Source organism: Accipiter gentilis, chromosome 5 (assembly GCF_929443795.1).
Source record: "Accipiter gentilis chromosome 5, bAccGen1.1, whole genome shotgun sequence".
NCBI lineage: Eukaryota > Metazoa > Chordata > Aves > Accipitriformes > Accipitridae > Astur > Astur gentilis.
Genome location: NC_064884.1, coordinates 40,547,892 through 40,574,541, shown reverse-complemented (window position 1 = coordinate 40,574,541; position 26,650 = coordinate 40,547,892). Strand labels below are relative to the sequence as shown.

The window sequence follows — 26,650 nt, the reverse complement described above, 5'->3', positions numbered from 1 at the left end:
CACAGAGAAGGGAGTGACCCTGCTCTGCTGAGGAGCCCCAACATTCTCGTCCCTGCTGAGTCCTGTGCACGTGAGTTTTGGGGGATGAGCTGCGGAGCTTGAGCCTACACATGTACCACAGAGGTTCAGTGCCACGGACAGCCAAGATCTCACCTGCCCTTTGCTGCTTGGGGAGTCTGGGAAGGCTTTGATGGGAAGAGGCAGCAGGTTAGTGTCAGCAGGAGGGAGCACATGCCAGAGTAGGGTGCTGGGCCAGAGCTGAGGGAGCAGAGGGGGAGCATATCTGCCTAGGGCTGCCCTGTCCAAGCAGAGTTGGGCTCAGAGGAGTCACATCCAGGAGCAGCATCTCAGCAGCACCAAGGGAAAGGGGCCCCCAGGGAAGACAACCTGACAACCCATAGGGCCAGCTCCAAAATCCCAGCAGCACTCTCCAATCCTTTTTGAAGGGGAAGATTGGGGGTGGCTCAAAACCAGCATGTCACCTTTTACCCACCAGAGGTTTCCCTGCCATATGAGGGCTCTGTTATTGCACCCTGCAGGGTGAGAGACACCTGGGAGTGCACCAACAGCTTCAACTTCTTCTGCTCCTCCAGCCCCACCTTTCACCTTCACTGTTATCATAGACCAAAGGTGCAACTAGGAACCACTAGGACTGACTACAGGGACAGAGGCACAGACAGGGAAAACATGGGCAGAGCTGTTCTGCAGGCAGAGAGAAGCTGCAGAGAGGTGAGACAGAGTGGGCCTGGCCATGTGGACTGCCATGTGCATGGGGTTATTCTTCATCCTAGGTAAGTGGAAAGAAGGGGTGATGCCCTCCAGGAACTGAGCATGCCCCTGTGCTCTGCATGGCTCTGTGCAGCTGTGCTGACTGCTTGCAGCCTGCCCTGCCTCTGCCTCTCGATGTCGTCAAACATCCCTGCAGAGCACAGTGGGAAGAGGCCTCCTCCTCTTCTAGCGGTGAGTTAGGCACATCTCTCCAGCCTGTCTCCTCTGCAGTGTGGGGACAAGCAGGGCACCTACCTGCTCCTTCCACATCTTGGGGCCTGATGTTTTACACCTGGAGCAGACACACTGCTCATGGGGCACTGCAGCCCATCTTGCAAAGGCAAGGTCTTAGGATGGCAGCATAGGGCCCAAGGCCCACTTGCCTGTGAGAAGTCCTTGTCCATTTTTCCTTGCCTTGTTTATCCATGCAGGCCTCCTGGCATTTTTACCTGACTCCTTGCTCGTTGAGATGGGTGGTCTTGAATTCAGCACTGGTGAGACTGTGGACTGCTGTGTCCACTCCTGGGCTGCCCAGCAGAGGAAAGATATGGATATAGCAGAGCAAATGCAATGAAGGTCCATGAAGATGAGGGCAAGAGCATCTGACACACAAGGGAAGCCTGAGAGGACTGGGGTTTTACTGTCAATGTCACTACTGGAACAGGTTGTCTCCACTCTCAGAGATACTCAAAACTGAACTGGACAACGTTGTGGGCAGCCTACCATGGTGGCTTGACCCAAGATGGCAGCTAAGCCCCAAAGAGCTGCCCACTTACTCCCTCCACAGCGGGACAGGAGGCAGAATCGGAAGGGTAAAAGTGAGAAAATTTGTGTGTGGAGATAAAGAGAGTTTAATAAGCAAAGCCAAAGCTGCACACACAAATGATGCAAAATAATAAGCTCATTCTCTGCTTCCCATTGGCAGGCAGATGTTTAGCCATTTCCAGGAAAGCAGGCCTTCACCACGCATAATGGTTACTTGGGAAAGGCAAATGTCATAAATCTAAATAACCACATTTCCTCCTTCTTTCCCCCAGCTGTTATTGCTTCACATGGTGTCACGCGGTATGGAATGTCCCTTTGGCCAGTTGTGGTCACCTGTACAGCTCGTGGGGGAACATGAGAAACAGAAGAAGCAGTGACGCTACATAAGCACTGTTCAGCAATAGCTAAAACATTGGTGTGTTATCAACATGGTTTTGGTCAAAAAAAAATTGCAGCTGCCTATACTGGCAGCTAGGAAGAAAAGTAATTCTGTCCCAGCTGCACCCACTACAGTTACTGAACACCGTTTGACCCTGCTTTAAGCAGGAGGGTTCAACTAGACCTTTTCCAGAGGTCCATTACAGCCTCCACTCTTCTACCATCCTAGGAGCAAAGCTGGTGCTTCTTCTGCTCCCCTTTTCTTATGTTGTTTCTGGGGAGCCTGAGAGGACAGCATGAGGCCGGATGGCCAGCCAGAGCTTTTAAGAGACAGCTTTGGGGGCTGGAAAGACTGTGAGAGTACTCCTGAATCCTTGGGCAGGAAGTGAAGCCCTTGCCAAGAAGTGAAGCTAGTAGTCCAGGCATGACCTTGCCAGTGCTGAGTAGAGGGGAAGGATCACCTCCCCGACCTGCTGGCAAAGCTTTTCCTCATGTAAGAGCTGCTCCAGTCCCATCATCACCTTCATGGCCCTCCGCTTGCCTCTCTCCCGTACGCCCAAGTCTCTCCTGCAGTGGGGAGCCAAGAAGTGGAGCTAGTACTCCAGGCGTGACCTCGCCAGTGCCGAGTAGAGGGGAAGGATCACCTCCCTGAAACACTCCTCCTGGTGCAGCCCAGCAGACCCCTAGCCATCTCTGCCGCGAGGGCCCACGGCTGAGTCATGGTGCAGGTGTCGTCCAGCAGACCGCTTGGGTCCTTTTCTGCGAAGGCGGTTTCCATCGGAGCAGCCCCCAGCCTGCCCTGGTGCGCGGGGTCGCTCCTCCCCAGGCGCAGCCCGCTGTCAGCCCACTTCTCCGGGCTGTCTCGGTCCCCGCGGGCGGGGACTGGACGGGAGCGAGGCCAGGGCGGGCTGGGGGTGCGGGGCACGGGGAGCGTCCTGCGAGGGGACGCTGCGGGCCGGCAGCCTTCGGCAGGGCTCGGCCGGGCGACGAGCCGGGCCAGCGCCGGAGCCGCGCTGGGAGCCGAGGGGCAGGAGCCTTCGCCTCCCGGGGCGCCGCGCTCCTCCTCTGCCGACGCCCCTGCCCCGCGGCCCTCCCCGCGCCGCCCCTTCTCCTGCCGCCGAGGGGCCGCGGCCCCGGGGGGCCGGGTCTGTTGGGGGCGGGCAGAGGCGTCGGCGCTGCCCCGGCGAGGGGCCGAGCCGGCGGGGCGCGCAGAAGCCGGCCCGAGCCCGAGCCCGAGCCCGGGCCCGGGCCCGAGCGCGGCTCCGCTCGGCTCCTCTGCGGCTCCCGCCGGGCCCTTCAGCCCCGGCCGGCCCCGGCGCGGCAGGGCACGATGGCGCCCGGGCTGGGGCCGTGGCTCCTGGCCTTGGCCTTGGCCGCGGGGCCGGCAGGTGAGAGCCGGGCGGGGCGGGCAGCGAGCCCGGGGCTGGGCCCGGGGCTGGGGCTGCCCGGGGCCGCGGCCGCTCCGGCGCCGGGCGCGCTGTCGCCTGGCGCTGGCCTTCCTTAGCGGGGAGGCGGGGAGCGGGCGGCGGAGAGTGCGGGGGAGAGGGCTTTCGGGCAGCGGGTCGGGGCGCAGGTGTCGGGAGCAGGCGCGGCTCAGCCCCGGGGCGGCTGGGGCTGTGCCGGGGCGGCGGGTGAGCGTCCTCGGGCCGTGGGCGCGCCCTGCCCGGCTGCCTGCGCTCTCCGTCCGCAGGGCTGTGGGCGCAGCTGAGGCTGGTGGAGGACGGCGGAGGGCTGCGAGCGCCCGGGGGCACCGTGCGCCTCTCCTGCCGGGGATCCGGATTCAGCTTTAGAGATTACGAAGTTAGGTGGTACCGTCAGTCGGCCGGCGGCAGTCTCGAGTGGGTGTCCTACATCAGCAGGCCATCGGGTACTACTAAGCGGTACGGGGCAGGAGTGCAGGGTCGAGCCACTGCGTCCCGGGACAATTCCCGGTCCGAGTCGATTCTGTCCCTGCGGGACCTGCAGCCTCGGGACTCTGCCCGCTACTTCTGCGCTGTTGCACGGAGACAGGAAATCCAGCTGAGCTTTAACAGAAACTTGCTGAGGCCAGGCCCAGGGTGCACAACATTTGGAGTCAGTGAGTGCTGAGGTGGCTGAGGGCTGTTCCCGGGAAGAGATTGTCTATGAGTGCACACTGCAGGTTTTCCTGGCTTTCAGCAAGAGCTCCTTTCCCAGCACTGCCAAGTTCCATCACCTGAGTCCCAAATGCAGTGTTTTATTCTGAGAAAGGGGTTCAATGTGTTTCCGTCACCCAAGCTGGCCGGCTGCTCTGCCTGCCTGCAGCCCCTCGCTGCCCTCCCTTGGCCCCTTCTTCCCTGGAGTACCCAAAGCACTTGGACTTTGGCAACACCATTGCCTGGCATTGCCATTGAAACTGAAGTATAGCAGGTGAGGCCTGTGGCAAGCAGAGGAGCCTGGCAGTTCATAGGTAAACAGCTTGAGAGCTATAACTTTGGTCCAACACGCTCCACTCAAACCTGTCGTTCTGTTGAAAAACTCGTGCCCCATGTTGGGCTCCAAAAAGGACTGCTGAGGGTAAACCCTGGTAGGCAGCTAATCCACGCACAACTTCTCTCTCACAGCCCCCTCAGCAGGATCGGGGAAAGAATCAGAGGGGAGAAGGAAGAGAACACATGGGTTGAGAGAAAGACAGTTTATTCTTTACTAGTAAGGCCTTTTAAAACTTTTGCCTTCCCAGGTGTGCTGTGAGGAGGAGGCAGTGGTGGAGCTGGGGTTCGTACAAAGGGGTCCCCCTTGCTCTGGCCCTGACAGCCTTGAGGGGCTTAGTTGCAGTAGTGGAGCAGGCGTTCTTTGGGCTGAATGAGTGCAAGAGGAGTGACAACAGCTAAGACTGGTTGTGTGGAGCAAGCCATCCTCTCCCCACACCCCCCCTCATGTTTTCTCCAGGAGGGCATCTGTGGGGTGAACAAAGCTGGGGGAGGGATGGAAGAAGAGAATCCCTAAAGAGCATGTGCCTGAGCAGATGCAGGGATCCACCTGCCAAGGGTGTCAGCTTCTGTTGCTTTCTTTTGCCAGTTCAGGCATGGTGCACAAGGAGATGGTGCATAAGGCGATGTGGAAGTGCATGCCCTGCAGCTCTGCAGAAACCTGCCAGGGCAGAGCAGGGGCACAAAGAGGATTTTGTTTCTGTGCCCCGTCTCCACATTCAGGCACCCCACACTGTCCCTGCCTGCTGGATGTGCAGGGCAGAAGGGCTCAGGCACTGCAGAGTGGTCTGATGAGGTCTCTGAGGGGCAGCCCTGCAGCCTGGCAGGACCCAGGTGTGGGAGGGGAGAGCCAGGAGGGGAGAGACAAGGGCTGGGAGAAGGAGCACAGAGGAGCCGTGCAGAGCTGAAAGGGGGAGTGTGGGGAGAAGGAGTAGGAGTGTGTGGGGTTATATCGGCTGTGAGAGCCTAGGGACTCTGTCCTCTCCTGCTGGGGATTCTGCTACAGCTTTGAGTGTTATGGAGTTCGGTGGTACCGTCGGGCACCTGGAGGCAGACCTGAGTGAGTTCCCTACATCAGCAACTACTCAGGTACCACAAAGCAGTACAGGGCAGCAGTGGAGGGTCAAGCCACAGCCTCCCAGGACAGTTCAGGGGTTGAGTCATCTCTGTCCCCACGTGCCGTGCACCTCCAGGCTCTGCCTGTGCTGTTTGCATGGAGACAGGAGTTCTTCCAGCTGAACTTTAGCACAACCCTGCTGCCAGGGTTCCAGCTCTGGACTTTGGCATTGGAAGGGAGGCACGTGCCACAGTTATTCAAGGCTGATCCCAAAGCGTTGTGTAGTTAAAGCATACAGTTTTCAAATGTTAGATTCAGACAGGGATGTCCTACCTGTTTCTGTCCCTGAATAGGCTTTAACCCTTCTGCTTGCCATCTTCCCATGTGTCATGCCAACCCTCTCTCCTCTCATGCCGCCAAATGCCTTTGCCTTTGGAAAGAAGTTTTGCTGTTTCTGTCAGTTCCTATTAGGGACAGGTGCCCAGTCATAGCCCTGCTCTGGTTTTGGGCATGGTTCAGGTTGACTCAGTCCAGCCCATGAGTTTTGCTGCCTGAGGGGTGAGCAGAGGAAATGGGGAAGGCACAAAGGGTGATTTGGGAGCACACGGGGAGAATGGTGAAGTGTGCTTCTCTTCCAGATCTGAGACTACGATGGGAGCAAGAGCTTGTGAGCATGTGTGTCTGCAGCTGCTGGATCCCAGCTGTCACAGGCAGAAGCCCAGGGAAGTGATAGAGTAGATGGAGCAACTGTTTGAGCTCTTGCTGCCTGTTCATCTGTGTCTCCTGGGGTTGCAGGTGCCTTTTCTCAGGTATAGACAGAGGCCTCTGAGCCCACATTAAGTACTAGTTTCAAGACTAGTCTGGGCTGGCTTTTCCCAGAAACAGGCACAGTGGTGCTGCAGCAGGCCGCAGTAGCAGAGTCTCTCACAAGCACACACAAAATGATGAACATGTTGTTAACCTTCTGCCTTCCTTCTCGGTCTGTCCCACAGGCAGGAAGCAGCAGGGAAAGAGGTTTGCCTAGGAAGAAGCACAGCAAGCATTGAAGAACTATAATTGGGACATGGAAAGCCAGAGTTGAACCGAGTTTTCAAACCTTATGTTGTTCAGAGAGCCCCAGGGTGGCGCAATAGAAGGAGCTGAGCTGCAGAGCGTCTTCTCCCTGGAGGTGATGAATGGTCCTTTTGTTGTGCTGTTACTGTTGGCTTCCTGTGTGTCTATATGCTCATGTGTGTACACTGGGGGCCAGGGTAGAATTTTGTGGGAGACGCCAACAAGGAAGATATGGAGGGTGTCCTGCGCCACAATCCAGCCCTCCCTGATTCTGGGGACTGTAGGGAACCCAGCATGTCCTACCATGGTGGGACATCCCCAAGCGGCCCAGGGCACCTTAGGCCACCCTGGGCCTGCATCCCCCTGCTTCTTTTCCTGGCCTCATGCCTCCAGTTTCAGTGGGCTCCTCTACCCTCTGCACCTCCCCTTCCCTCACCTGTCCTGGATCCCCTCCCAAAGGGGCCATGTTGGAGCACCCATCAAAAGAGAAGGGAGGGGAAGGATTCAGACAGTCTGTGGAGTGGGCAATGCTCCCCCAAATGGTGGTAGCAGTCAAGAGGGTGACACTGTGTCAGGGCTCAGTAGGTGTCCCCTCCTGTGGTTGTAGGGGAGCTCTGAGTTCCTGCGGAGTACAGTGAGCACAGAGAAGGGAGTGACCCTGCTCTGCTGAGGAGCCCCAACAGCCTCGTCCCTGCTGAGTCCTGTGTATGTGAGTTTTGGGGGATGAGCTGTGGGGCTTGAGCCTACACATGTACCACAGAGGTTCAATGCCACGGACAGCCAAGATCTCACCTGCCCTTTGCTGCTTTTTGCTGCTTGGGGGGTCTGGGAAGGCTCTGATGGGAAGAGGCAGCAGGTAAGTGTCAGCAGGAGGGAGCACATGCCAGAGTAGGGTGCTGGGCCAGAGCTGAGGGAGCAGAGGGGGAGCATATCTGCCTAGGGCTGCCCTGTCCAAGCAGAGTTGGGCTCAGGGGAGTCACATCCAGGAGCAGCATCTCAGCAGCACCAAGGGAAAGGGGCCCCCAGGGAAGACAACCTGACAACCCATAGGGCCAGCTCCAAAATCCCAGCAGCACTCTCCAATCCTTTTTGAAGGGGAAGATTGGGGGTGGCTCAAAACCAGCATGTCACCTTTTGCCCACCAGAGGTTTCCCTGTCAAATGAGGGCTCTGTTATTGCACCCTGCAGGGTGAGAGACACCTGGGAGTGCACCAACAGCTTCAACTTCTTCTGCTCCTCCAGCCCCACCTCTCACCTTCACTGTTATCATGGACCAAAGGTGCAACTAGGAGCGACTAGGACTGACTGCAGTGACAGAGGCACAGACAGGGAAAACATGGGCAGAGCTGTTCTGCAGGCAGAGAGAAGCTGCAGAGAGGTGGGACAGAGCAGGCCTGGCCATGTGGACTGCAACGTGCGTGTGGTTATTCTTCATCCTAGGTAAGTGGAGGAAGGGGTGATGCCCTCCAGGAACTGAGCATGCCCCTGTGCTCTGCACGGCTCTGTGCAGCTGTGCTGCCTGCTTGCAGCCTGCCCTGCCTCTGCCTCTCGATGTCGTCAAACATCCCTGCAGAGCACAGTGGGAAGAGGCCTCCTCCTCTTCTAGCCATGAGTGAGGCACCTCTGTCCAGCCTGTCTCCTCTGCAGCGAGCAGAGCCGGAGCCGCGCTGGGAGCCGAGGGGCAGGAGCCTTCGCCTCCCGGGGCGCCGCGCTCCTCCTCTGCCGACGCCCCTGCCCCGCGGCCCTCCCCGCGCCGCCCCTTCTCCTGCCGCCGAGGGGCCGCGGCCCCGGGGGGCCGGGTCTGCTGGGGGCGGGCAGAGGCGTCGGCGCTGCCCCGGCGAGGGGCCGAGCCGGCGGGGCGCGCAGAAGCCGGCCCGAGCCCGAGCCCGAGCCCGAGCCCGAGCCCGGGCCCGGGCCCGAGCGCGGCTCCGCTCGGCTCCTCTGCGGCTCCCGCCGGGCCCTTCAGCCCCGGCCGGCCCCGGCGCGGCAGGGCACGATGGCGCCCGGGCTGGGGCCGTGGCTCCTGGCCTTGGCCTTGGCCGCGGGGCCGGCAGGTGAGAGCCGGGCGGGGCGGGCAGCGAGCCCGGGGCTGGGCCCGGGGCTGGGGCTGCCCGGGGCCGCGGCCGCTCCGGCGCCGGGCGCGCTGTCGCCTGGCGCTGGCCTTCCTTAGCGGGGAGGCGGGGAGCGGGCGGCGGAGAGTGCGGGGGAGAGGGCTTTCGGGCAGCGGGTCGGGGCGCAGGTGTCGGGAGCAGGCGCGGCTCAGCCCCGGGGCGGCTGGGGCTGTGCCGGGGCGGCGGGTGAGCGTCCTCGGGCCGTGGGCGCGCCCTGCCCGGCTGCCTGCGCTCTCCGTCCGCAGGGCTGTGGGCGCAGCTGAGGCTGGTGGAGGACGGCGGAGGGCTGCGAGCGCCCGGGGGCACCGTGCGCCTCTCCTGCCGGGGATCCGGATTCAGCTTTAGAGATTACGAAGTTAGGTGGTACCGTCAGTCGGCCGGCGGCAGTCTCGAGTGGGTGTCCTACATCAGCAGGCCATCGGGTACTACTAAGCGGTACGGGGCAGGAGTGCAGGGTCGAGCCACTGCGTCCCGGGACAATTCCCGGTCCGAGTCGATTCTGTCCCTGCGGGACCTGCAGCCTCGGGACTCTGCCCGCTACTTCTGCGCTGTTGCACGGAGACAGGAAATCCAGCTGAGCTTTAACAGAAACTTGCTGAGGCCAGGCCCAGGGTGCACAACATTTGGAGTCAGTGAGTGCTGAGGTGGCTGAGGGCTGTTCCCGGGAAGAGATTGTCTATGAGTGCACACTGCAGGTTTTCCTGGCTTTCAGCAAGAGCTCCTTTCCCAGCACTGCCAAGTTCCATCACCTGAGTCCCAAATGCAGTGTTTTATTCTGAGAAAGGGGTTCAATGTGTTTCCGTCACCCAAGCTGGCCGGCTGCTCTGCCTGCCTGCAGCCCCTCGCTGCCCTCCCTTGGCCCCTTCTTCCCTGGAGTACCCAAAGCACTTGGACTTTGGCAACACCATTGCCTGGCATTGCCATTGAAACTGAAGTATAGCAGGTGAGGCCTGTGGCAAGCAGAGGAGCCTGGCAGTTCATAGGTAAACAGCTTGAGAGCTATAACTTTGGTCCAACACGCTCCACTCAAACCTGTCGTTCTGTTGAAAAACTCGTGCCCCATGTTGGGCTCCAAAAAGGACTGCTGAGGGTAAACCCTGGTAGGCAGCTAATCCACGCACAACTTCTCTCTCACAGCCCCCTCAGCAGGATCGGGGAAAGAATCAGAGGGGAGAAGGAAGAGAACACATGGGTTGAGAGAAAGACAGTTTATTCTTTACTAGTAAGGCCTTTTAAAACTTTTGCCTTCCCAGGTGTGCTGTGAGGAGGAGGCAGTGGTGGAGCTGGGGTTCGTACAAAGGGGTGCGCCTCTCCTGCCGGGGATCCGGATTCAGCTTTAGAGATTACGCGGTTTGGTGGTACCGTCAGTCGGCCGGCGGCAGTCTCGAGTGGGTGTCCTACATCGAATGGTATTCGGGAACTACGAAGGAGTACGGGGCAGGAGTGCAGGGTCGAGCCACTGCGTCCCGGGACAATTCCCGGTCCGTGTCATTTTTGTTCCTGCGGGACCTGCAGCCCCGGGATTCTCCCGCTACTTCTGCGCTGTTCTCACACGGGGACAGGAAATCCAGCTGAGCTTGAACACAAACCTGCTGGGGCCCGGCCCACAATGTCAGAGCTGTTGGGCAAGGGGCTGCTTGGGGTGGGGGCCTCAGGGGGGGTTCCAGGCAGTGAGGTTCCATCACTCTGCGCCGCAGGAGTTCCTGGCCTTTCCTGCACACTGCGGGAATTTTAACTCATGGGAAATTAAAACAGAGTAGGATAGTGAGCAACAAAAAACCTGGAAACACCTTCCCTGATACCTCCCACTTTCCTCCCTTGCTCAGCTTCATAGCTTCATTCCCAAGTCCTCTACCTCCTCTGCCCAAGTGGCCCATGGGTGATGGGGTTTGAGGTGAAATCATAACACTTCACCTCTACTGCTCCTCCCTCCCTCCCATGGTCTGCAGTCCTTCACAAAAGGCTCCAGGATGGGTCCTTTTGGAGGGCTGCAGTCCTTCAGGATAAACATGGTCCAGCGTCAGCTGTCCACAGGCCCCAGTTCCTGTCAGGGCACGCTCATGTGTTGGGAATTGGCTTGATGAAAAAGGACATGGGTCTATGGAAAAGTTGTGCGAGCAGAGTTCTGTGTGAAAGAATGTCAGTTTGAGCAGCAAGAGTAGGCCTTGGCCGAAAATAGCTGGCTTTACTGATATCAGGAGAAAAACAACAGCTGGTCTCGCTGTTATCACGAGAAAGACAGGGACGATGTGACCTTGGCATAACTTCACAAGTAACTTTTGAAGAAGTTCTCATGAGAAAGTTACTGAACACGCGTAGCTGCCAACCACAAGTGGGTGTGTTTTAGTAATGAATAAACATTAGCAATGTGCCAATCATATTAGGACTAGTAGGCATAATTATCGCAAACTGTATAAATATGAGCTATCCGTGCAAATAAAGTTGAATCACTTCTATCACTCATATTGGGTCGACTTACGCGCATTCCTCCGCCGCTCCAACACTCATGTACTCTGCCATGTGATCCTACACAGGCTGCAGGGAAACAACTGTCCCACTGTGGCGTCTTCCATGGCCTGCAGGGGAATCTCTGCTCTGGTGTCTGGAGCACCTCTTCCCCCTCCTTGTTGTCCCATAGGCAATGCCTGCTTTGCTGATGAGCTCAGCTTTGGCCTGCAGCAGGTATTATCCTGAGCTGGCTGGAACAGGCTGTGCTGGACATGAGGCGGCCCCTGAGTGCTCTCCACAGAGGCCACCCCTGCAGTGCCCTGCTACCAAAACCTTGCAATGGACATGCCGTACATGGGTGTCACAGCCCATCTCTGCCGAGGTGGTGACTGGGCTGTGCCTGGGGCACGGAGTGGGGACTGGTCATGGCTGGGTGGTGTCACAGGTCCAGAGAAGTGGGAAGCCAGAGCAGAGGAGGTCTGTGAGCAGAGAGGAGCTGGGGAAAGGTGAGCAGAAGCCGCTCTGACCATGTAGGACCTCCTGTGCGTGGGATCATTGCCTGTTCTAGCTAAGTAGACTGGGATGCGGGTTTGGAGGGTTCCACACGGGGGAACTTGGCATACCGTTTCACACCTTGCATGCCTTGCATAAATCGAAGATATGATCCTTCCTCTACTCACAGAATGAGTGATATTAGAAGGGACCTCAGCAGGTCCTGTTGTCCAACTCCCCTGCTCCACCAGGGCACCTTGATCGAGGCCTTGTTTTCTTTTCACCCTCACTTCAGGTATTTCTGAACATGGATGAGATTCTTCTGTGAGCCCTCTCTTCTCCAGGCTTCACATTCAAAGCAGGCTCAGCTTTTCCTTATAGGAGAGATTCTCTAGACCCCTTCTCAACTTTTAGCCACGTGCAGGACTCTCTATCTTATGGCCTCAGGTACTGGAAAGCCAAGAGCTGGACCCAGTACTCCAGGTGTTTCCTCCAGTGCTGAGTAGAGAGGGAGGCTCCATCCTGATGATGATACTTTCTCTAATGCAGTAAAGGATAACTTTAGCTGCCTTTGCTGCCAGGGCACATTGCTGGCTCATGGCCAACTTGGTGTCTCCCACAACACCGAGGTCTTTTTCTGCAAAGCTGCTTTCCAGCTGGGTGACCACAGCCTGTCCTGGTGCATGGAGTTGTTCCTCCCCAGATGCAGGACACTGCTCTTCCCCTTGTTGGACTCCGTGAGGTTCCTGTCAGCCCATTTCTCCAGCCTGTTGAGGTCCCTCGGGATGGCAGCACTAACTTCTGCTGTATCGGCCATTCCTCCCAGGTTGCTGTCACCTGCACATTCGCTGAGGGCTGAGAGTCAGAAGGGCAGAAGTGAGAAAACCCAGGGATTGATATAAAGACAGTTTCATGGGTATAGCGAAGATGTTATGGTGGTTGCTCAGGTCAGGAGGCGCATTGTGGTGTGTACACTTACTGGCTGCCAAAGCCAGCTCAGACTGGGTTATGCTGAACCTGCAGGGCTTCTTGTGAAGTTCCTTCTCCCTTGGATTTGTTGGTTCCTGTTACAGTACTTCCTGTAACATGCAACTCAGATCGTGGGTTGCAACAATTTAGCACTACGTTTATTACAGCCTGCAGGTGTTGTACCTTTGGAACAGGGCACAGGCTGTAACACTGCAATGATCTCCTCCCCTCCCCTCTGTGTCAGTGTTTGCTCAAGCCCTTCTCCAATGTTGGCTAACGCACAGCTCATGCTATGGCCTGCTCGCACACGAACCTCATTGCCTTCAGGGGTGTACCTCCTCCCGCGTGGACTTACCCACAGGTCACAGTCGCTGCCACTCGCTCTCGTACTGGAGTATGCCAACCCAGGCGCGTGGCCATTGCTGTTGGCAAAGTCTTCCTGGGCACAGCAGAGTGAGATGATAAGCACTACAGCCAACAGCAAATGCAAAAAGCAGCCACTAATGAGCACTGGTGTCTAACATGAAGCAAAGCAAGCAAGGCCGGTGGCAAGCAGAGGAGCCTGCCAATTCATAGCTACACAGCTGTAACAGCTATAACTTCGGGCCACTAAACATGTTGTTATGTCAAAACCCCTTGTGCCCCACGTTGGGCACCAAAAAGGGCTGCTGAGGGTAAACCCTGGTAGTGATGCAGAGACTGACACTCGGCCTAGTAGATGTAGAAATAGAACGTATGTTTAGACGCAGTGTATTGCTAAATAAAAGACTCAGGAATTTGTTAGAAGGTTAACAACTGCCTCCGTAAGTTGATTTACGTAGACAAGCCAAGGACATAAAGCACAAGATTCTTGTGTCTGTAATATAAGACAAAATAACATGCTCTGTTTGAGGAGGTATTCTGTTTGATAAGAAAATATGTTCTGTCTCTTGTGTTGACTGAGCCAAAAGCTAGGTGATAAGCAGAGAAGTTGTTTGTGGGGCCCAGAAGGGGATCGTACTGCGCAAACTCGTACAACAAAGTTCAAACAGCGGACAAGTGAGGAAGACTATGGAAGACCACCAGAGGACTCCAGAAGACCACCGAGGACCTTCAACACGCATGTGTAAAGGACATTTACATATGCTAATGACTTCTCAGAAAATCAATGAATATGTATATGTTGGAGCGGCGGAGGAATGCACGTAAGTCGACCCAATATGAGTGATAGAAGTGATTCAACTTTATTTGCACGGATAGCTCATATTTATACAGTTTGCGATAATTATGCCTACTAGTCCTAATATGATTGGTACATTGCTAATGTTTATTCATTACTAAAACACACCCACTTGTGGTTGGCAGCTACGCGTGTTCAGTAACTTTCTCATGAGAACTTCTTCAAAAGTTACTTGTGAAGTTATGCCAAGGTCACACCGTCCCTGTCTTTCTCCTGATAACAGCGAGACCAGCTGTTGTTTTTCTCCCAATATCAGTAAAGCCAGCTATTTTCGGCCAAGGCCTAGTCTTGCTGCTCAAACTGACGTTCTTTCACACAGAACTCTGCTCGCACAACTTTTCCACAGGCCCATGTCCTTTTTCAGCAAGCCACTTCCCAACATGTATATTATTTCTCAGAAATTTTATGAATATGTATGTAAGACATGTATTTAACCTATACAATTAGTCCTAGCCAGGAAGCACGTCTGGAGGAGCGATCCCCCGTGCTTCCAGCACTGCAATAAAGAATACTTAACTCCATCGCCAAATGCTCGTTTCGAGAAACAGTAGGCAGCTAAGCCGCACACAGCTTCTCTCTCACAGCCCCCTCAGCAGGATGGAAAGAAGTTTTGCTGTTTCTGTCAGTTCCTACTAGGGACAGGTGCCCAGTCATAGCCCTGCTCTGGTTTTGGGCATGGTTCAGGTTGACTCAGGTGTTCCCTCCTGTGGTTGTAGGGTGAGCTCAGGGTTCCTGCTGAGTACGGTGAGCACAGAGAAGGGAGTGACCCTGCTCTGCTGAGGAGCCCCAACAGCCTCGTCCCTGCTGAGTCCTGTGCACATGAGCTTTGGGGGATGAGCTGCGGGGCTTGAGCCTACACATGTACCCCAGAAGTTCGGTGCCATGGACAGCCAAGATCTCACCTGCCCTTTGCTGCCTTTGCTGCTTGGGGAGTCTGGGAAGGCTTTGATGGGAAGAGGCAGCGGGAGCAGTGTCAGGGTGGAGGAGCGAGTAGGGGGTTGGGCCAGAGTGGAGGGAGGAGGGGAGCATATCTGCCTAGGGGTGCCCTGTCCAAGCAGAGTTGGGCTCAGGAGGGTCCCATCCAGGAGCAGCATCTCAGCAGCACCAAGGGACAGGGGCCCCCAGGGAGGACAACCTGCCAACCCATAGGGCCAGCTCCAAAGTCCCAGGAGTACCTTGCAGTCCTTCCTCAGAGGAAGGTCAGGGTGGCCCTACTGCAACACGTCACCTTTTGCCCAGCAGCATTTTTCCTGGCAAACTAGGGCTCTGTTATTGCACCCTGCAGGGTGGGAGACACCTGGGAGTGCACCAACAGCTTCAACTTCTTCTGCTCCTCCAGACCCACCTCTCGCCTTCACTGTTGTCATAGACTGAGGGTGCGACTAGGACTGACTGCGGTGACAGAGGCACAGACAGGGAAGATTTGGGCTGAGCCGCTCTGCAGGCAGAGAGGATAGTAAGAAGGGCTTTCGTAAGTAGGTCAGGCAGAAAAGGAAAATCAAGGAAGGGATATCCCCCTTTGACGAACTTGGCCAGCAAAACTGGTAAGAACAGTCAAGGAGAAGGCTGAGGTACTCAACAACTTTTTTGCCTCAGTCTTCGCTGGCAATCGCTCTTTGCACACCTCTTGAGCAGATGGACCTCATGGCAGGGACTTGGGGAGCAAAGTCCCTCCCACTGTGTCCTGATTTCAGCTGGGATAGAGTTAATTGTCCTCCTAGTAATTGGTAGAGTGTTATGTTTTGAGTTCAGTATGAGAAGAATGTTGATAACACTGATGTTTTCAGCTGTTGCTAAGTAATATTTAGTCTAAAGTCAAGGATTCTTCAGCTTCTGATACCCAGCCAGCGACAGAGCTGGAGGGACACAAGAAGAGGGCACAGGACACAGCCAGGGCAGCTGACCCAAACTGGCCAACAGGGTATTCCATGCCATGTGACATCACATCTAGTGTAAAAACTGGGTGGAGTGGGGGCGGAGGGATTGCCACTCGGGGATTAACTGGGCATCGATCGGCGGGCAGGTGGTGAGAAATTGCACTGTGCATCATTTGTATTTTCCAATCCTTTTATTTTTACTGCTGTCATTCTATTGGTGTTATCATTATCATCATTAGTTTCTTCTTTTCTGTTCTATTAAAGCGTTCTTATCTCAACCCACGAGTTTTACTTCTTTTCCCCATTTTATCCCTCATCCCACTTGGTGCAGGGGGAGCGAGTGAGCAGCTGCATGGTGCTTGTTTGCTGGCTGGGGTTAAACCACGACACACTGTAATGGAAGACCAGGTTCGAGACCACATGAGGAACATAGCTAAGTCTATGGGACCTGAAGAAATGCATCCCAGAGTCCTAAGGGATTTGGCTGGTGTAGTTGCCAAGCCACTCTCCATGATATTTGGAAACTCACGGCAGTCAGGTGAAGTCCTCAGTGACTGGAAAAAGGGAAACGTTGCCCCCATTTTTTAAAAGGGTAGAAAGGAGGACGCTGGGAACAACCAACTTGTCAGCCTCACCTCTGTGACTGGGAAGATCGTGGAGCAGCTCTTCCTAGAAGCTACGTTCAGGCACATGCAGGACGGGGAGGTGATTCGAGGCAGCCAGCAAGGCTTCCCCGAGGGCAAGTCTTGCCTGACCAGCCTACGGCCTTCTATGCTGTAGTGACTCGATCGCAAGGGAAGAGCTACTGATGTGCTCAGTCGGGGCTTCTGCAGGCCTTTGGCAGGGACGGGAGCGAGGCCAGGGCGGGCTGGGGGTGCGGGGCACGGGGAGCGTCCTGCGAGCGGACGCTGCGGGCCGGCAGCCTTCGGCAGGGCTCGGCCGGGCGACGAGCCGGGCCAGCGCCGGAGCCGCGCTGGGAGCCGAGGGGCAGGAGCCTTCGCCTCCCGGGGCGCCGCGCTCCTCCTCTGCCGACGCCCCTGCCCCGCGGCCCTCCCCGCGCCGCCCCTTCTCCTGCCGCCGAGGGGCCGCGGCCCCGGGGGGCCGGGTCTGTTGGGGGCGGGCAGAGGCGTCGGCGCTGCCCCGGCGAGGGGCCGAGCCGGCGGGGCGCGCAGAAGCCGGCCCGAGCCCGAGCCCGAGCCCGAGCCCGAGCCCGGGCCCGGGCCCGAGCGCGGCTCCGCTCGGCTCCTCTGCGGCTCCCGCCGGGCCCTTCAGCCCCGGCCGGCCCCGGCGCGGCAGGGCACGATGGCGCCCGGGCTGGGGCCGTGGCTCCTGGCCTTGGCCTTGGCCGCGGGGCCGGCAGGTGAGAGCCGGGCGGGGCGGGCAGCGAGCCCGGGGCTGGGCCCGGGGCTGGGGCTGCCCGGGGCCGCGGCCGCTCCGGCGCCGGGCGCGCTGTCGCCTGGCGCTGGCCTTCCTTAGCGGGGAGGCGGGGAGCGGGCGGCGGAGAGTGCGGGGGAGAGGGCTTTCGGGCAGCGGGTCGGGGCGCAGGTGTCGGGAGCAGGCGCGGCTCAGCCCCGGGGCGGCTGGGGCTGTGCCGGGGCGGCGGGTGAGCGTCCTCGGGCCGTGGGCGCGCCCTGCCCGGCTGCCTGCGCTCTCCGTCCGCAGGGCTGTGGGCGCAGCTGAGGCTGGTGGAGGACGGCGGAGGGCTGCGAGCGCCCGGGGGCACCGTGCGCCTCTCCTGCCGGGGATCCGGATTCAGCTTGGGAGGTTACGAAGTTTTGTGGTACCGTCAGGCGGCCGGCGGCAGTCTCGAGTGGGTGTCCTACATCAGCGTGTACTCGGGTTCTGTGAAACAGTACGGTGCAGGAGTGCAGGGTCGAGCCACTGCGTCCCGGGACAATTCCCGGTCCGAGTCGATTCTGTCCCTGCGGGACCTGCAGCCCCGGGACTCTGCCCGCTACTTCTGCGCTGTTGCACGGGGACAGGAAATCCAGCTGAGCTTTGACAAAAACCTGCTGGAGCCCAGCCCAGGGTGCACAACATTTGGAGCCAGTGAGTGCTGAGGTGGCTGAGGGCTGTTCCCGGGAAGAAATTGTATATCAGTGCACACTGCAGGTGGTCCTGGCTTTTGGGAAGAGCTCCTTTCCCAGCACTGCCAAGTTCCATCGCCTGAGTCCCAAATGCAGTGTTTTATTCTGAGAAGGGGGTTCAATGTGTTTCCGTCACCCAAGCTGGCCGGCTGCTCTGCCTGCCTGCAGCCCCTCGCTGCCCTCCCTTGGCCCCTTCTTCCCTGGAGTACCCAAAGCACTTGGGCTTTGGCAACACCGTTGCCTGGCAATGCCATTGCCTGCTTCCATTGACCCTTTTGTGGGCCATTGCCTTGCAGCAGTGAGAGTAAAGCAGTCATGGAACAGCCCTGCTTTTGTTTCAGGTGCATTTCAGGGTGATGAGATCCAAGCGATGAGGTCTACAGTGTGGTGGCAAGCAGGGAATACTGGGACCTTACGATGCACTTACATCTCCATTGCCTCCTATATTTACATGGCCTGGTATCGGCAGCGTCCCAGTGGGCCGCTGCAGTACTTGCTGCCGAGCCAGGGCCGGGGAGGCTCCTACAGCCACACAGCCCCTTTTGCCCGCAAAAGTTTTTCCTGCCAGGCTGACAAGAGGTCCGGGACACTGATCATCACCGAGCTGGAGCTGGGGGACAGTGCGCTCTAGTACAGCACCCTGCAGGGACCGCAGTGAGATACACTTGGGGCGTGCCTGAGCAACATCAGCTTCCACTGCTCCTGCTCTCCCCTCCTGCACGTTCACGGGAGTCACAGCCTATCTCAGTGGTGAGTCAGTGAGTGGAATGTGCCTGTATTCAGACAGAGAGGGGTGTCGTTGTGGCCCGGTGCTGTCAGTCGTTCAGAGAATAGAATAGACTAGAAGAATAGACTATTTCAGTAGGAAGGGACCCTCAACCATCATCTAGTCCAACTGCCTGACCAGTTCAGGGCTGACCAAGTGAAAGCATGTTATTAAGGGCATTGTCCAAATGCCTCTTAAACACTGACAGGCTTGGGGCATCAACCACCTCTCTAGGAGACCTGTGCCAGTGTTTGAGCACCCTCTTGGTAAAGAAATGCTTCCTAATGTCAAGCTAGAACCTCCCTTGGAACAGCTTTGAACCATTCTTGCGCATCCTATCACTGGATCCCAGGGAGAAGTGATCAGCACTTCCCTCTTCACTTCCCCTCCTCAGGAAGCTGTAGAGAGCAACGAGGTCAGCCCTCAGCCTCTTTTTCTCCAAACTAGGCAAGCCCAAAGCCTCAGCTGCTCCTTACAGAACATACCTTCCAGCCCTTATGGGGGGAATCCTGATGTGGGAAATCTAAGCAGAGCAGATCTGTGTGCAGAGAGGAGCCGGGCAGAGCTGAGCAGGAGCCACTCTGGCTGCGTGTAACACCCTGTGCGTGCTGTCATTGCCCATCCTTGCAAATTGGACAGGGGCAGAGGAGGAGTTGGACGTTTCCACACGGGAACTTAGCACACCCTTCCCAGCCTTTCAAGCATTGCATAAATTGAGGAGATGATCCTTCCCCTCTACTCACAGAATCACTTAATGACTGCGTTTGGAAGGGACCTCCAAAGGTCATCTGGCCCAACCCCTCTACTCCAGCAGGGCTACTGAGAGCCGGTTCTGTTGCGCAGGACTATGACCAGCCATCTTTTGAATAACTCCAAGCCTGGCGATGCCACAAGCTTCCTGAGCAACGTGTGCCAGTGCTTACTCACCCGCATGCTGAAAAAGGATTTTCTGATGTTCAGAGGGATACCTTGAGACATCGCAGCCTGTTCATCCTTGTCTTCTGGGGTCACAGGTGCCCTTTCTCAGGTGCAGACAAAGGCCTCGGGCCCCACAGTAGGGAAGGTCTCAGAGATACCTGCCACATCTCTGGTGTACCCACCATCAATGGCAGCTACACTTGGGACTGGATCTAGCAGACTCGTGGCAGACACCTGCAGCATATAGTGTTGCGGTATCCATGGTTAAAATCCTGATCCATGGCTCTTTGCAGGGGAACCCCAACAAGGAGGATATGGAGGGTGCCCACCACCAGCACTATACTCCAGCTGTCCATGAGCTTGGGCCATAGGGAACCCAGCATGTCCTACCATGTCGGGACAGCCCCAAGTGTCCCAGGGCACCTTAGGCCATCCTGGCCCTGCATCCCCCTGTGATGGTCTGACAAATTCAATGTCTCAAACATCCGCTAAAAGAGCTTTGCTGGAGAAAACGGCATCTGTAAAAATGCTGGAGTTTTGTGATCAGGACAATGTGGCCAGAGGAGAGGGCCCCACGGAGGGTGGGAACACACTTCTCCAAAGCCCCAATTCCTTCTCTTAAGTGACCAGGAGAAGGAACAGAATTTATGCCTTCCTGGAGGAAGAAGGCCCCACAGAAGTTGGGACTGTGCTTCTATCTTAAGTGGTCATGCCAGCAGGGAAGGAGAGGCAACTCCACAATGAAACCCCCCCCAAAGCTCACTGACCGATTCCAGTGAAATCCAGGCATGGGAACTGCGCATGTTGAGAGAGTCAACTAACACACTATAAAAGAAGAGAGAATGAGTCCTCAGTGCACGCCCTCCGGAACTGGTTCTCTACGCTGGCTGGACCAACGCTTGACCCAGGACTGGTGAAACCCTTCTCTTCTCTCTTTCTTTCTTTCTCTCATTCTCTCTCTCTCCCTCTTTTTCTTCTCTCTTTTCCACAGTCCCTACACCTCATCCTTTTAAACATAAACTGTTGACCAAGTCTGAGACTAGGAGTGGATCCAGCTGCTCCTGAGCTCCTCTTTGAGAAGGAGTCCAGAAAGCATGGGGGTCTGCTCTGAACCTCGTGACTCAACGGGAGGGCTCTTCTTCTGATACATTTCATGTTCCTTTTTCCATTTCATTTTTCTATACTTCCCTCCTCTTCTCAAACAGCAGCTTAAGGACATGTTGCAAGGTTCATATTAACAAGTTCATGAGTCCTTGGACAAAGTTAGCTAGGTTGAATAAATGTTGGTTGTTGTTTGAACTCCCCTGGTGTCGTTTCACCTTAATTCTGACAAAGGAAATCCACGAACCTGAGTCACTCCAACTTTGGGACGCGACACCCCCTGCTTCTCTTCGTGGCTTCAAGCCTCCAGTTTCAGTGGGTTCCTCTACCCTGTGCAACTGCCTTTTTCCACCCTAGTCCTGGAGATTCCCTCCCCAAAGGGACATGTTGGAGCACCCATCAAAAGAGAGCAGAGGGAAGGGATGCAGAGAGTTCGTGGAGGGCCGCTGTGAAGTGGGCGATGGTCCCGAAAATGGTGGAAGAAGTCAAGAGGGTGACACTGTGTCAGGGCTCAGTAGGTGTCCCCTCCTGTGGTTGTAGGGGAGCTCTGAGTTCCTGCGGAGTACAGTGAGCACAGAGAAGGGAGTGACCCTGCTCTGCTGAGGAGCCCCAACATTCTCGTCCCTGCTGAGTCCTGTGCACGTGAGTTTTGGGGGATGAGCTGCGGAGCTTGAGCCTACATATGTACCCCAGATGTTCAGTGCCACGGACACCCAAGATCTCACCTGGCCTTTGCTGCCTTTGCTGCTTGGGGAGTCTGGGAAGGCTCTGATGGGAAGAGGCAGCAGGTTAGTGTCAGCAGGAGGGAGCACATGCCAGAGTAGGGTGCTGGGCCAGAGCTGAGGGAGCAGAGGGGGAGCATATCTGCCTAGGGCTGCCCTGTCCAAGCAGAGTTGGGCTCAGGGGAGTCACATCCAGGAGCAGCATCTCAGCAGCACCAAGGGAAAGGGGCCCCCAGGGAAGACAACCTGCCAACCCATAGGGCCAGCTCCAAAATCCCAGCAGCACTCTCCAATCCTTTTTGAAGGGGAAGATTGGGGGTGGCTCAAAACCAGCATGTCACCTTTTGCCCACCAGAGGTTTCCCTGTCAAATGAGGGCTCTGTTATTGCACCCTGCAGGGTGAGAGACACCTGGGAGTGCACCAACAGCTTCAACTTCTTCTGCTCCTCCAGCCCCACCTCTCACCTTCACTGTTATCATGGACCAAAGGTGCAACTAGGAGCGACTAGGACTGACTGCAGTGACAGAGGCACAGACAGGGAAAACATGGGCAGAGCTGTTCTGCAGGCAGAGAGAAGCCGCAGAGAGGTGGGACAGAGCAGGCCTGGCCATGTGGACTGCAACGTGCGTGTGGTTATTCTTCATCCTAGGTAAGTGGAGGAAGGGGTGATGCCCTCCAGGAACTGAGCATGCCCCTGTGCTCTGCACGGCTCTGTGGAGCTGTGCTGCCTGCTTGCAGCCTGCCCTGCCTCTGCTTCTCGATGTCGTCAAACATCCCTGCAGAGCACAGTGGGAAGAGGCCTCCTCCTCTTCTAGCCATGAGTGAGGCACCTCTGTCCAGCCTGTCTCCTCTGCAGCGAGCAGAGCCGGAGCCGCGCTGGGAGCCGAGGGGCAGGAGCCTTCGCCTCCCGGGGCGCCGCGCTCCTCCTCTGCCGACGCCCCTGCCCCGCGGCCCTCCCCGCGCCGCCCCTTCTCCTGCCGCCGAGGGGCCGCGGCCCCGGGGGGCCGGGTCTGTTGGGGGCGGGCAGAGGCGTCGGCGCTGCCCCGGCGAGGGGCCGAGCCGGCGGGGCGCGCAGAAGCCGGCCCGAGCCCGAGCCCGAGCCCGGGCCCGGGCCCGAGCGCGGCTCCGCTCGGCTCCTCTGCGGCTCCCGCCGGGCCCTTCAGCCCCGGCCGGCCCCGGCGCGGCAGGGCACGATGGCGCCCGGGCTGGGGCCGTGGCTCCTGGCCTTGGCCTTGGCCGCGGGGCCGGCAGGTGAGAGCCGGGCGGGGCGGGCAGCGAGCCCGGGGCTGGGCCCGGGGCTGGGGCTGCCCGGGGCCGCGGCCGCTCCGGCGCCGGGCGCGCTGTCGCCTGGCGCTGGCCTTCCTTAGCGGGGAGGCGGGGAGCGGGCGGCGGAGAGTGCGGGGGAGAGGGCTTTCGGGCAGCGGGTCGGGGCGCAGGTGTCGGGAGCAGGCGCGGCTCAGCCCCGGGGCGGCTGGGGCTGTGCCGGGGCGGCGGGTGAGCGTCCTCGGGCCGTGGGCGCGCCCTGCCCGGCTGCCTGCGCTCTCCGTCCGCAGGGCTGTGGGCGCAGCTGAGGCTGGTGGAGGACGGCGGAGGGCTGCGAGCGCCGGGGGGCACCGTGCGCCTCTCCTGCCGGGGATCCGGCTTCGACTTCGGGTTTTACGCAATTAGGTGGTACCGTCAGTCGGCCGGCGGCAGTCTCGAGTGGTTGTCCTATATCAACCATGATTCTTCATTCATTCGATTCGGGCCCTCAGTGCAGGATCGCGCCGCGGTGTCCCGGGACAATTCCCGGTCCGAGTTCTTTCTGTCCCTGCGGGCCGTGCAGCCCCGGGACTCTGCCCGCTACTTCTGTGCTGTTAACACGCTGTTGCACGGGGACAGGAAATCCACCTGAGCTTTGACAAAAACCTGCTGGGGCCCGGCCCAGGGTGCACAACATTTGGAGTCAGTGACTGCTGAGGTGGCTGAGGGCTGTTCCCAGGAAGAAATTGTATATCAGTGCACACTGCAGGTGGTCCTGGCTTTTGGGAAGAGCTCCTTTCCCAGCACTGCCAAGTTCCATCACCTGAGTCCCAAATGCAGTGTTTTATTCTGAGAAGGGGGTTCAATGTGTTTCCGTCACCCAAGCTGGCTGGCTGCTCTGCCTGCCTGCAGCTCCCCCGCTGCGCTCCTTTGGCCCCTTCTTCCCTGGAGTACCCAAAGCACTTGGGCTTTGGCAACACCGTTGCCTGGCAATGCCATTGCCTGCTTCCATTGACCCTTTTGTGGGCCATTGCCTTGCAGCAGTGAGAGTAAAGCAGTCATGGAACAGCCCTGCTTTTGTTTCAGGTGCATTTCAGGGTGATGAGATCCAAGCGATGATGTCTACAGTGTGGTGGCAAGCAGGGAATACTGGGACCTTACGATGCACTTACATCTCCATTGCCTCCTATATTTACATGGCCTGGTATCAGCAGCGTCCCAGTGGGCCGCTGCAGTACTTGCTGCCGAGCCAGGGCCGGGGAGGCTCCTACAGCCACACAGCCCCTTTTGCCTGCAAAAGGTTTTCCTGCCAGGCTGAGAAGAGGTCCGGGACACTGATCATCACCGAGCTGGAGCTGGGGGACAGTGCGCTCTTATTACTGCACCCTGCAGGGACAACAGTGAGAGACAACTTGGGGCGTCCTGAGCAACATCAGTTTCCACTGCTCCTGCTCTGCCCTCCTGCACGTTCATGGGAGTCACAGCCTCTCTGAGGTGTGAGTCAGTCCGTGGACTGTACCTGTATTCGGAGAGAGAGGGGTGTCGTTGTGGCCCAGTGCTGTCAGTCATTCAGAGAATAGAATAGAATAGACTATTTCAGTAGGAAGGGACCGACAACCATCATCTAGTCCAACTGCCTGACCAGTTCAGGGCTGACCAAGTGAAAGCATGTTATTAAGGGCATTGTCCAAATGCCTCTTAAACACTGACGGCCTTGGGGCACCAACCACCTCTCTAGGAAACCTGTGCCAGTGTTTGAGCACCCTCTCGGTAAAGAAATGCTTCCTAATGTCAAGTTAGAGCCTCCCCTGGAACAGCTTTGAACCATTCCTGCACATCCTATCACTGGATCCCAGGGAGAAGAGCTCTGTGATACTGTGCCGACTGCTTACAGCCTGATCTGCCTCTGCCGCTCGATGTCTCAAACATCCCTGCAGAGCACAGTGGGAAGAGGCGTCCTCCTCTTCTAGCGGTGAGTTAGGCACCTCTGTGCAGCCTGTCTCCTCTGCAGTGTGGGGACAAGCAGGGCACCTACCTGCTCCTCCCACATCTTGGGGCCTAATGTTTTACACCTGGAGCGGACACACTGCTCATGGGGCACCACAGCCCATCTTGAAAAGGCAAGGTCTTAGGATGGCAGCATAGGGCCCAAGGCCTACTTGCCTGTGAGAGGTCCTTGTCCATTTTTCCTTGCCTTGTTTATCCATGCAGGCCTCATGGCATTTTTACCTGACTCCTTGCTCATTGGGATGGGTGGTCTTGAATTCAGCACTGGTGAGACTGTGGAGTGCTGTGTCCACTCCTGGGCTGCCCAGCAGAGGAAAGTGTTGTGGTTTAACCCCAGCCAGCAACTAAGCACCACTCAGCCGCTCTGTCACTCCCCCCGCATCCAGTGGGATGGGGGAGAAATTGGGAAGAAGAAGTAAAACTCGTGGGTTGAGATAAGAACACTTTCATAGAACAGAAAAGAAGAAACTAATAATGATAATGTATTGGTTTTGTGTGGCAAGGTTTTGGTGGCGGGGGGGGTGGGGGTGGGGGTGGGGCGGTTACAGTGGTGGCTTCTGTAAGAAGCTACTGGAAGCTTCCCCTGTGTTCGAGAGAGAGCGAGCCCATACCAGCCGGATCTAAGACGGACCCGCCGCCGGCCAATGCCGAGCCAATCAGTGATAGTGGTAACGCCTCTGTGATAACATTTTTAAGAAGGAAAAAAAAGTTGGGACAGGGAGAAACAGCCACGGGAGTGAGGAGTGAGAACATGTAAGAGAAACAAGCCTGCGGACACCAAGGTCAGTGCAGAAGGAGGGGGAGGAGATGCTCCAGGCGCTGCAGCGAAGATTCCCCTGCAGCCTGTGGTGAAGACCCTGGTGAGGCAGGCTATCCCCCTGCAGTCCAGGGAGGTCCACGGTGGAGCAGATATCCACCTGCAGCCCATGGAAGACCCCACACCGGAGCAGGTGGGTTCCCGAAGGAGGCTGTGACCCCGTGGGAACCCCACGCTGGAGCAGGTTCCTGGCAGGACCTGCGGATCTGTGGAGAGAGGAGCCCACGGAGCAGGTTTTCTGGCAGGACTTGTGAACCTGTGGGGGACTCGTGCTGGAGCAGTGTGCTCCTGAAGGACTGTACACCGTGGAATGGACCCATGCTGGAGCAGTTCGTGAAGAACTGCAGCCCGTGGGAATGGCCCATGTTGGAGGAGTTCGTGGAGGACTGTCTCCCGTGGGTGGGACCCCACGCTGGAGCAGGGGAAGAGTGTGATCAGCCCTCGCCCTGAGGAGGTGAAGCGGCAGAAAATAACATGCGATGACCATAAACCCCATCCCTGTCCCCCTGTGCCGCTGCGGGGGCTTGGTGGTGAAATCGGGGAGTGAAGTTGTGCCCGGGAAGAAGGGAGGGGTGGTGGGAAGGTGTTCTGAGATTTCATTTTATTTCTCATTACCTTGCTCTGGTTGATTTGTAATAAATTGAGTTAATTTTCCCAAACTGAGACTGTTTTGCCCGTGACGATAATTAGTGAATGATCTCTCCTGTCCTTATCTCGACCTGCAAGCTTTTTGTTATATTTTTCTCTCCCCTGTCCAGCTGAGGATGGGGGAGTGATAGAACAGCTTTGGTGGGCACCTGGTGTTCAGCCAGGGTCAACCCATCTCAATAACACTAATAAAATGACAACAGTAGTAAGAAAAGGATTGGAATGTAGAAATGATGTGCAGGGCAATTGCTCATCACCCACTGACCAACACCCTGCTATTCCCCGAGCGGCGATTCCCTGCCCCCGACTTCCCAGTTCCTATACTAAAAGGGATGTCACATGGTATGGAATACAACGTTGGCCAGTTTGGGTCAGCAGCCCTGGCTGTGTCCTGTGCCAACTTCTCATGCCCCTACAGCTTTCTTGCTGGCTGGGCATGAGAAGCTGAAAAATCCCTTACTGTAGTCTAAATATTACTTAGCAACAACTGAAAACTTCAGTGTTATCAACATTCTTCGCATAATGAACTCAAAACATAGCACTGTACCAGCTACTAGGAAGACAGTTAACTCTATCCCAGCTGAAACCAGGACAGAAAGACATGGACATAGCAGAGCAAATGCAATGAAGGTCCATGAAGGTGAGGGCAAGAGCATCTGACACACAAGGGAAGCCTGAGAGGACTGGGGTTTTACTGTCAATGTCACTACTGGAACAGGTCGTCTCCACTCTCAGACATACTCAAAACTGAACTGGA

General features: G+C 57.2%; 1 protein-coding gene and 1 gene segment (V, D, J or C); both read left to right on the top strand.

The window, feature by feature from the left end:
* Positions 1-26,650, top strand: part of LOC126038902 (M1-specific T cell receptor alpha chain-like) — a 198,391-nt gene that overhangs the window by 67,774 nt on the left and 103,967 nt on the right. The gene's annotated exons all lie outside the window — the stretch shown is intronic.
* The window catches only part of LOC126038910 (Ig heavy chain V region C3-like), a 39,530-nt gene that overhangs the window by 4,223 nt on the left and 8,657 nt on the right, over positions 1-26,650 (top strand).